Source organism: Ambystoma mexicanum, chromosome 6q (assembly GCF_040938575.1).
Source record: "Ambystoma mexicanum isolate Mex_15411 chromosome 6q, UKY_AmexF1_1, whole genome shotgun sequence".
Lineage (NCBI taxonomy): Eukaryota > Metazoa > Chordata > Amphibia > Caudata > Ambystomatidae > Ambystoma > Ambystoma mexicanum.
This window is the reverse complement of record NC_090937.1, coordinates 900,459,227-900,471,229: the sequence shown is the minus strand read 5'-3', so window position 1 is coordinate 900,471,229 and position 12,003 is coordinate 900,459,227.

Sequence of the window (12,003 nt, the reverse complement as noted above, 5' to 3'; positions counted from 1 at the left end):
AATGTTCTACTTCCCTTATTAGAGGACATTTCTTCTAGCAGATGATTTGTAAAATGCCAATAAACAGTGGTGGAAGTAATTTGAAATATTTATTGTAACAGAGTTCTGTACTTTTTTAGTTTATTCCTGCTTTATATTGATGTGTAGAAAGTTATGTAAATCATCCCATGTGTAATCTGTTCAACTCAGTGTAACCAACCATAGGCTCTATCATGAGTTGGGCGGGCTACTGCTCAATGCTAATAGCGTTACCGCAACTTGGTCAGGTACTATTAGTGCCGGATCACGAGTTGCAGGGACGGGGGTGGTAAATCCCCATTCCCATTTCGACCATTTGAAATAATGAAGTTGGGGGCGGTATTATCTCTGGTGGTAATATCGATGAAAATGGCATTAAAGGTGTGCATTCCCCTCCAGCTCGGAGCTGGAGGTGAATGCCTCAGAACACAGGATTGGGCAGAGCAGTAAATACGGTGGTAATAGCGTTACCGCAGCATTTTACTACTCCAATCAACTTGTGATGAGCCCCCATGTGTGGGTACCTCGTTTCCTAATTATCCAGCAAACATCAGTGTGATGTGCGAATATTCTTGTGAGCATTAATGAAGAAAACGCATATGAAGATTCTGTGTTAGTTTCAGGTCTCTGGATGTTACTTTTTTCTAACTTTCGCTACACTGTACCTTGGTTTAAATTATTATCCGCCTTTACCCTTAGAATTGTAGGTGTTCTACATTTGTGTTGTGAATGCCTTTTGTTGGGATCTCTGAGGTACCCTAATGGCAGAACTTTTTATTAGTGTTAGGCCTATATTGATTAATACTATGAACTTCCACCATTAGTGTTTGCCCTGTTGGATGTCTAGGGGCATTGTGGATGACTAAATCCCAAATTCGATAGGAGTTTCAAGTCGTTGGTCCTTATTTTTTTGTTCAATTTCATCACCAGTATTACCCTTTGTTGATTGTGATTTTCAGGCTATTTGTTGCAATCAAATTCTTAGTTTTCAGATAAAGTAGTGGGAGGGTTACAAAATAATGTCCCCATCCCTGTAAATGGTGATTTTCATAATCTGTAGGTGGGGCGCTGGTGCGCACATGATGAGATAGCTGCTCCTGTATGAGCTTCTGCGACAGTCCGGGCTGTAAATAAAATAAAACCGCCAAACTGGCCTGGTTCTAACTGATTGATGCTGGGAATATTACCGAAGACATGCTGAGCATTCTGAGAAAGTTTGAGGCAAAACCGCCCCAAAATGCATGAGTAACATTGTGTTGAAATTCTACTGCCCACAACTCCCTGCTACGAGTGCGATTCCAGACAACGGACTGCAGTCGCCCATATACGCCGGCGAACAGGGTAAGCTTCTGGCTAAGCGGCAACGAGGTGACATGGAGCGCAGACCTCATGCCCCTGATCTACGCTCCGTTGGATGCTCCAGTTCCCCGTTGAGCGGCTGCTAAACCGTTCCCGGCACAATGATGCCTGCTCTTCGCAACAATGGTAAAAGAGGTGGGCGGGCAGCCAACAGAGTCATATGGACACTTGAGCGGCGTACACTGCCAGCAATAAACGAACAACACCCATTCCCCGTTCCAACACCCCAGGGGACGCTTGGCGATCACAGGCCCTGATAGCCCATCAGAGATCAGAAGAGGAGCAGCAGGGACACCCGCCCGATCCGGACTTACAACCCAAATGCACCACAACTGCAATGCTGGTCACAGAGGAGCACATCTCCCCTAGTGGTCACGGACCCCGAATTCTCCCGCACAGTGGGCACTCCCAGATGTCACCATAACCAGGGACCCATACCACACAGTTGGGGTCCCAGAGTGCGGAAAACATGTAATTTGCAGGACATCACCCTATCTGTTCCTGACCACAATGCCACACGTCTGCACAGAATCAGGGACAAAACACAGCTGAGATCTGCGTACTCCCGCTGGCTCACACTTACCCAAACAATAGCATTTCCAAACCGCTAAGCAAATGCTGCTACAGAGACTACCACATGGTGGAGAGCACCAGCCTTAGGCCTCCCAATTAATCGCCCTCATCTGCCTTGCCCACATACTGGTAATGAAAGAGAGTGGCCCTCTAGACATGTAACATTGATTAAGAAGTTCATACCGACATCCCCGCCACAGGAGGGATGGAGACGCTCACATGAAGGATCACCTTCCAAAGTGTTAAACCGTATACGCATAACACCGCCTTGTTATGAATATTGGCCTAAGTCCATTCGCGTTACACAGAAAATGCATCTGAAATGTTCTGCTTTTCGATCAATGCCGCCCCATTTTAAGAATTGGCTGCCATTTTGATTTCAACTCTTGTTTGTGTGTTCTAAAATGGTGGACTGTGTTTTCAACTTGCAGCCGAGCTGAACGACCTTTGAGTTCTGTTAATGTTTAGGCTGACCGAGAGCAGACTGTTTGACCAATATAAAGAAACTTTGTGACTCGAATGAACTGCCATCCAAGTGTTGTCTGTGCTCACAAGCCTCATCCACATATAAACAATGAGACAATGGAAAACAAACTCAGATCATGTGTTGTGGCGGAACTGCATTGTAGCAATTCTTGGAACAAGGCTTACCATGGATCAGAGAACCAACAAGCATCATTGTAAAGTCATGGACATGCAAATTAGTTTAATCCCTTGTACAATATTGTAATATTTGACATGTGAATTGGGCACAAACTCTAGCATGTGAGTTATCAGCTTGGAGAGAGGCTGGACAATGTTTCAAAAATAGTATAAATATGTCTGTGTTTAGATGTCCAGCACTCTCACCCCTCACTGTGTCTGCTGGTACACACTGCAAGGTGTTGGGAGCCAGATAGCTATCTGTTTTGCTTTGACTGTACAGAAATAAAATATACTTGTATCTTTTCAACCCGTGATTGGCGTATTTCATTTGTGGTACTAAGCCTCAATATTTCTTTGGTCTTTCAGATGGCGCCCGAATAGGGACCCTCAAGATTGATGTCACCTCGCTGAAGAGAAGACGTGGCTATCGGACCGGGATCAGAGAGTGAAAAAAGGGGGCCCCTTTGTATGAGACACGACACCTCAACAGTACTGCACAATCCGATCCCTGAACGGTGAGCATGCGGTTCCAGAGGGCATCTTGACTAGGGTCTCCATATCGAGGCAGCTCTTTGGCGAAATCGCCAACCATGAGGATCCTTTGTAATCTGATCAGACCCTCCTTAGTCCTTTGTAATCAGGTGAGTCGTGCCCCGATTCTTAAGTATCTTGATATTTGGTTGTAGATTTGCACCCACGATCTGATATGACTGGGAAATTGTCTGTCTGTTTCAGGGGTCTATTCTGCAGGGAAAGACAATCTTTGGAATTTGGCCAACCTACTATGTAATATAAGTATGGCATTGGTAGTACAGTATTCGACGATATTTGGCACAGACAAACTAGACATGTTTCCGAATTTCAGCGGCCATTTCATGGTAGTTTTGAGATTACCTTCATAGAGTATTTGGAGTATATATTGTTAAAGAAAAAGGCTAGGCCTGCAGCATTTGATGTAATTCAGAATTGGAAAAAGGAAGCTATGCAGCAACTTAAGAGTAAAGAGAAACATGCACGTTGTCACATGTCTAACTCAGAGAAAGCATTACTGTATGAACAACAGAAACAGTCAGAGTCTGTTAGAAACATGAATAGGGCTTTTCAGCTTGGTGTACATAAAATAGATCCATCTCAGGACTTTCATGCCTTAGACAAACTAATCGATAAACTTTTAAATGAGCGTATGTCTGCAGCTACTGCACCTCCTCCCTATGTGACTCTCCCTGTTGCTTTACCACTTCCTGCTGTTGCACCTCCTCCCGCTGTTATTCCTGTTCCTCCTGTTGTAGCTTCTCCTCCTGTTGTTGCTCCCCCTTCTGCATCTCTGCGCTTACCAACAGTTGTTGTTCCCGTAACTCTGTCTTTACCGCGAGCAGTATTGTCTCCACTACCGGTTGTGCAAGATTTGTCTGAACTTTCTTTTCCAAGTGTTTCTGCTCCACTTGAAAAAATTGAAGGGGCGAGTGCCGATTCAAAAGTAGTGACTCAAAGTACAGTTTCAAAAGCTAGAAAAAGGGAATTGTATACATGGGCTAGGAAATGTGTAGAAACTGCAATTTCTGAAGAAGAATGTATTCCCGAACAGAATATTTTTATAGAGGGGATGGGAATGCATTTGGTTGAAATGTGGAATGATTTGATGGACATGGATGTCCCACAAGGGTTGAGGGATTTGAATGTCTTATCTTACTCAAGAGACACTGCAGAGAAAGTACATGAGCATGTTGAGAGGGTTTTTGAGTTTAAGAGGGAGTTAGATTGGTAACAGAATGATGATACAGATGGCGATAGATTGGACGCTTCGTATGTGCAGAAGAGATTTCTCCCCTCTTGTTAACCAATGAGTGAAGAGACGCGTATTTGCACAACGGACGCGCTTAGATGGATTTCGGATGTTTCGATATCTCCCATGGAAGTATATGACACGTTTAGTCAGTGTACTCTGGCTATGCAAAGGAAAGTGTTACAGGTAAGGGTAGAGTACCTGCAGTGTCTCTAGATGAAGAAAAAGGTTTGTTGTCCTGCTGATGGTCATTTATAAGAGAGCATTTTCACCTCATACTGTTTCGACTGCTTTGGCTCTTGATTTTGCCCTGTTGCTTAATGAACGTTCAGAATTGCCTACTTCTCAATTGCCAATGAGAGAGGTTCCCCCGACATTTGTTCCTAAAGTAGAGATTCCAGCGAATGTCGCGACAGGCACAGCAACCACTACTATTGACGCTCATTATGTTTCACAGTTTGTTCATGTCCCATTCTCTAGACAGGAAGTGAATACCATTAGACAGTCGATTCCAGATATTAGAAAAAATCCAACAGGGTTTTACAAAGAAATATTATCTGTTTTGGATTCGTCAGTTTTCACTCTGGCTGATATAGATTTGTTGTTCCATGTGATCCTACCTGCTGATTTATGGAAACAGATTAGAACTGTAGATGATCAAGCAGGGCTAGGTGACACATGGGTTAACTTGGGACAGATAGATGGAGAAAGGAAAGCTGGTGAGAAACCACCACAGGTGATACTGACACTGCCAGACAGAATAGTAATTAAATTGAAGACTCTAGTTTCAGAGAGAGGAATAGTTTGGGACACGCTTACTGCTTTCACCCAGGGGATATCTGAAGGTGCTACCGAATTTTTAATCGGTTCAAACATGTATTTTCAGATTTTAGCGGTCAGGATTTAAGCACTGAGTCAGGAAAAAGGCTGTTTGCGGACAAATTTGTTTGTGGATTGTTGCTTGATATCCAATAAAAAATGATGACTTCCGAAAGTGCCTGGCAAGCTAAATCGCAGTCCGAAGTATTGCATATGGCTCAGTATTATGAAAATAGAGTCAATAGTGAAAAAGAGAGAATAGAAAAGAAGAAGGGAGACTTGAAACCAAAGTATTGTTGCAACAGATAGTAAGAGGGACTAGAGGTGGGAGTACACAGTTTAGAGGTCAGTTTACTCCACAGAGTAATGCGTAGATGGGTCATGTACACATGAACCAATGTGCTTATTGCAGACAAGAAGGTCATTGGCGAGCACAATGCCCGATCCTTCAGCAGAGATAGAATAACACATATGGTACCATGGGTAGATGATCCAGAGGCCGTCATGGGATAAGGGGTCCTGGTAGAAGTCAGTTCGCTCAGAAAAAACAGTCATTTTCACAGGATAGTCAGCAGAATAGGGCAAATAATGGGAACATTTTTGATAATCCTTCCACTGCCTATCTTTCTGAGGATCTCGCATTTGATGATATATTGTTCCGTTAGGACAGCCCGAAGCAGACTCTGGAACCAGTGCCTATTCCCGTCGATCAGAAAGGGCCCTACGTAGAAATGAAGTTGGGGAATAGGAAGCATCTATTTTTGATACACAGAAGTGTTCTGTTGATCATTCACGGGTTCCAGATAGTCCACTGTCAAGGCAGAGTAACATTTCTGTAGCGTTCTCAGGTACGCCAGTGGTTAGTCCGGTCTCTCAGCTGTAACCGATTTCACTGGGGCCATTCATCAATTCATGTCCATTTCTTTTGATGACAAACTGTCGCAAAAATGGGTTGGTGTTGAATCTGTTAAAATAAGTAAAAGCAGTAATTCATTGTTCTCCGGATGGAGTACATTTGACGATTTCACCTCAGCGAACTTCTGCTCCACAATTTCTGACTAGGCCTTTACCGAATGAATTGGATAAAGTTCCGGCATGTTTATGGTCAGTTGACGATAATGATGTTGGTATTTTGCAAATTGAACCAGTTCAAATTGTTTTGAAACCAGGTGTTAAGTTGCCAAGTATTCCACAGTATAAGATTTCAGTTGACGATGCGCAAGCTTTAAAGAGTATAGTTTCTGATTTTGTACATCGAGGAGTGATTGAGGAAATAGCAGGAAGTTTGTGCAATAGTCCGATTCTACCGGTGTATAAGAAAGGGGATAATGTGATTCCTTTGAGTTTTATTATTGATTTGCATGCTATCAATAAGATTGTTGCTCCACAATTTCCAATTGTGCCTGATGTGACCACAATATTAACAATGATTCGAGCTTCTGCTACTCATTTTAGTGTTGTGGATCTTAATTTAGTATTCCTGTACATGTTGACCGTAGATATTTGTTCACGTACACCTTAGGGGGATGCTCGTTTACATTCACTGTTGTGCCACAAGGATACACTGAGAGTCCAAGCATTTACAGCAGAGCTTTGAAGGAGCAGCTCGATACACTTGAGTAGCCTTCCACTTGTACATTGTTACATTATGTTGACGATCTTCTTTTAGCTGCAGACTCAGAAGTTGCTTGCAAGGAGGGCACCATGATGTTGCTTATTCATCTAGCAAAACATGGGCATAAGGCTTCATTGAAAAGGTTTGAGTATTGTCGACAGGACTTTGCCTATTTAGGCTATCTCCTCTTAAAGGAGGGAAGAAGACTGACACCTGAATGGATAAAAAGCATCTCTAGCATATCTGTATCAAATACACAGAAATAGGTCAGAGCATTGATGGGCATAACTTTGTACTGTAGACAGTGGATCCCAATGTTTTCATTAATGTTGGCACTGACAAAGAAGGACATTTCTTTGCCATTACCGTGGAACTTGGATTGCCAGAAAATGTTTGATCTGCTCAAGGCTGCGTTGTGTTCAGCACCAGTTTTGGGCACACCAAATTTTGATAAGGACTTTGTTTTGTATGTGCATTAATGTGATGGATGGCCTTTGGCTGTGTTGACGCAGGAACAAGGAGGGAAAAATAAACTGTGCAGTTATTATTCCTCCACGTTTGACCATGTTGCATGCACTTTGCCGAAATGTCTGAGAGCTGTTGCTGCTGCCCCTCCATAGGTAAAACAAAGTGAGGGTATGGTTTTAGGTCACTCTTTAACCGTGATAGTACCCCACTCTGTAGACGTTCCATTAAACATAATACAAACACAACATCTTAAAACAGCACAATTAAAAAGATACAAGCTGACTCCATTGGCACTGCATATCAAAATTAAGAGATGTTGCGCATTAAATCCGGCTGAACTATTGCCTCTTCCGCAAGAAACTGCTTGCAGTGACAAGATGTCACATGACTGGCTCTATACTACAGAGCAAGAAACCAAAGGCAGAATTTATTTAAATGATACACCACTAAAAGATCCACAAGGGGAGCTGTTTTGCGATGGCTCCAGCTTCAAACTTCCGGATGGTACATCCACTGCTGCTTATGCCATTACTACATTAAACACTATTGTAGAAACTAAAAGAATTTCGCATAACTCCGCGCAGGCCACAGAGCTTATCGCATTGACTTGAGCTTGTGAATTTTCTGAAGGGCTTAGAGTAAATATATTTACAGATAGTCAGTAGGCCTTTGGGGTGGTTCACAACTTCGGTAGATTATGGGCAGAACAGGGTTTCTTGACCTCACATGGAAATAAGATTCAACATGGGACTTTGATAGTTTGGCTACTCTCAGCACTTGGGCTTCCTACTCAACTGGCAATAATGAAGTGCAACGCACACCAGAAAGCAACAGATTATGTGGAGAGAGGAAACGCTTTTGCTGACAGGATAGCTAAACAGACTGCCACCGATTTGTATTCTGAAATGTATGTAACAAAAGAAGTCACCAACACATGTATAATAGAGGAAGGAATTGACTGTCTAAAAAACATTCAAGCTGATGCCACTTCAGAAGAGCTTAAACAATGGGCTGAGGGTTTAGCAAGTTTAAAGGATGAAGGTTGTTGGATAGATAATGCCAAAAAAGATGGATGCTACCCGATGCTTATCTCACCGCTATGATTACGATGGCTCATGGTCCTTCTCATATATGTGCTAGAAAAATTTGTAAATTGCTTGAACCTGTCTGGGTAAATATAAACATCTCGAAAACTGCTGAACGTCTGGTTCAAAATGCCATGGTACGCTTGCAGCATAATGTGGGGAAAGGTACATCAACACCGAGGGGTAGTTTTGGTCCCCCCTCTGTGCCGGTTGAAGTTATATATTTTGACTTCATCGAAATGAAGTGTTGACAGAATTAAAAATTCATTCTATTAGTCATTTGTGCCTTTAGCAAATGGGTCGAAGCCTTCCCTGTAAAAGATGCCACAGCAATAACGATGGCAAAAACCAAGCTGAAGGAATATCTTCCTAGGTTTGGTTTGCCGAGCGTCATATGGCCCATATTTTATTGCTGCTGTTATCCTGCAAATATGCGCGGGTTTACAGAACTATAAACAATTCCATTCGGCCAGACACGCTCAGAGTGCCGGACTTGTAGAACGCCATAATGATATATCAAAGAACAAGATGGCGAAGATTTGCGCCAGTAGCAATTTGATGGCCAGATGCCTTACCGATAGCTCTTTTGTCTATGCGGACAACCCCACAAACGAACACTGGGCTCTCCCCCTATGAAATAGTTAGGGGAAGGCCAGCCAATATTTGGAATTTGCCCAAGCCTAAGCGAATGAAAGATGTGGAGCATTTGCTCCTTTCTGAGTACTGTGACCAGTTAACTCAAAACTTGTCTTTGATTTACCAACAGGTGCGAGAAGCCCTCCCAGTAAAATAGGATGGGCTAGGTCCATGACTCCGACCCGGCGACTGGGTGCTCACTAAAGCATTTGAAAGAGCATCCTGTCTTGCACCGCGCTGGAGAGGGCTGTTTCAAGTCCTATTGGTCACACAGACTGCTCTACGAGTAGAAGGAAAGAAACACTGGATTCACGCGACACACGTCAAGAAGATACCTTTCCCTCTGCCTCACGATGAAAGAGAAAAGAAGGAAATTGTTCACCTTGTTCCTCATCGCAAGCCCGTTTTGACTGACACCAAGGGTGTCCCAGAAAAACCTTCCAGAGCCCGTGGGGCCTGGATAGACTGCTGTTTGCCTTCAAATTCTTCTTCAGATCTTTCTGCATCATTGAGCAATCTTGCTTCTGTTTCACCACTTCCATCAGGAAGCGATGACACTCTATTTGCAGATCACACCGCACCTGGAGTCTTGAGGTACGATCTGCGTCCAAGGCGCTAGACTTACAGCACGGCATCGGCTGTGACCACAATGAAACACCATTGAGCTGGTCACTTGCCACTCTCTCACTGAAAGGTAAATAAGAGGCAGGGACCGGAAAAGTTACCTCCAAGCAAGATAAGCCATGTGGTCAGGGGGCCACCGACGAATGAACTAATAGAGCCTGACGGAGAGGCTTCTAAATGGAGTCTGAGAAACAATGTCCTTTTCTAACTCTACTCATATGAAACAAGCTATTGGTTTTATGGCTGAGAAAGAATCTGATCATCAAAGATCATGGTGCTTGAGGACTTATTGTTTTCTTGTCACAGTGTTAATCGGTTTGACAGTTGTATTTTCACTTGGGTTTTGGTATTTAGAAAGGGTCGTCCACTTGAGACTTTGTTACCTACTGAAATTGTTCCCAATTTGAATTCACCTTTCGTGCATCTGCCCACTCTACCTCCTAGGGACTCCCACCATAGACATCATAATAACACTCTCCTACTTATCATCAATGCGACCCATGCGATTCTAAACAAATAAAATTGATGGGTGTGTTCACATTTGCCACAACATGGGGAAAAGGGGTTGGGCTGGTATATTCATCCTCTTCCTTTGACTACTGCATGCTATGCCTCACTAAGGGCATTATTCTTTGGTCGTTGGAAGGATAGTATTTCTGGGAACTTCGATGGGACTAATTTGAATGAGTTCGAGAAACAAGTCCTGACACCTTCGGGATGTTCCCTCTTTGCAAATAGCAGCAAACTCCATGTTGCTTCTATCAGGACTTCCAATAGACTTTCCAGACCTTTACAATCATTGATTTGAAGATGGCTCCCGTAGGTAACCGGGTTGCCATGCCCCTTCCTATACTATCAATCATAGCCCCAACTCCGTTTCCTTCTGTATACAAAGGGATGGTTCTCAGCCAATGGGGAAATTTGAGGGTTGCACCAACATTGCAAACCTAACTAGTGAGGACAGACCTTTTTATGTAGGTGATCCCGTTTGCTTTGTCTGTGGCAATGAAGCTTATCCTTGGTTACCTAGAGATTGGCAGAGTACTTATTTGGGTATCTTGTTACCAGTGGTATATGTAGCTAGCACCTCTGAGGTCTCTAGAGCTCGCCCAAGGCAGGATGAGAATGGTGATACTCCTTCACAAGTCTTGGATGATGCAGCCAAATCCTTTGTACCATTTTGGCGACAAATAATGAACTCTGAAGATATATGGAGATTAGCAAGGGTATTGGGGAAAACCGTCAACAGAACCATTGATTTACTATACAACATGAGGCTGGAACAAAGGGCGATTAGATTAGTGGCCCTTCAAAATAGGATGGTGTTAGACATCATCCTAGCCGAGCGTGGTGGGGTATGTAAATTGGTGGGATCTGCTTGCTGCGTTTTCCTATCTGACTCCACCCCTACTATATTCAAGGCAATGCAAAATCTGCATACCTTGAGTACGGAAGTACATATCCTCGAGGGAAATTGGAATCTTAGTGCTTGGTTCTGGGACTTTCTACGTACATGGGGTTAGAGCTCTTTTCAGTCCTAATGATAATTCTTGGTGTTCTATTGTTTTGCTGTTGTTGCGTACAATGTCTTCCTGGCATATGTTCGATGTTTGGAGGATGCTGTGCACAAACTATAGGTAAATTAGGACCAAAGGTACATGCGGCCAAGGAAACTGCTAGCATTTTTGTAATGAAGGATATCACAATCAAGGATTTTATGGCAATCGATATTTCTGAAGAATGTGATTAAGGATGCACGGACATTGAAGTGTGGGGTTTTCAGTAAAGCAAATGTTTGAGTAATGCTCTTGGCTTAGGACAAAAGGAGGGTTTGTTGAACCATATTCGCATAATACCGCCTTGTTATGAATATTGGCCTAAGCCCATTCGCGTTACACAGAAAACCGCATCTGAAATGTGCCGCTTTATGATCAATGTCGCCGCCATTTTAAGAATCGTCTGCCATTTTGATTTCAAATCTTGTTTCATTGTTCTAAAATGGTGCACTGTGTTTTCAACTTGCAGCCGAGCTGAACAACCTTTGAGTTCTGTCAATGTTTAGGCTGACCGAGAGCAGACTGTTTGACCAATGTAAAGAAACTTTGTGACTCGAATGAACTAGCATCCAAGTGTACTCACAAGCCTCATCCACATATAAACATTTAGACAATGGAAAACAAACTCAGATCGTGTGTTGTAGCAATTCTTGGAACAAAGCCTCCCGTGGATCAGAGAACCAACAAGCAACATTGCAACTTCATGGACATGCAAACTTGTTTAATCCCTTGTACAATATTGTAATATTTGACATGTGAACAGGGCACAAACTCTAGCATGTGAATTGTTAGCTTGGAGAGAGGCTGGACAATGTTTTGAAA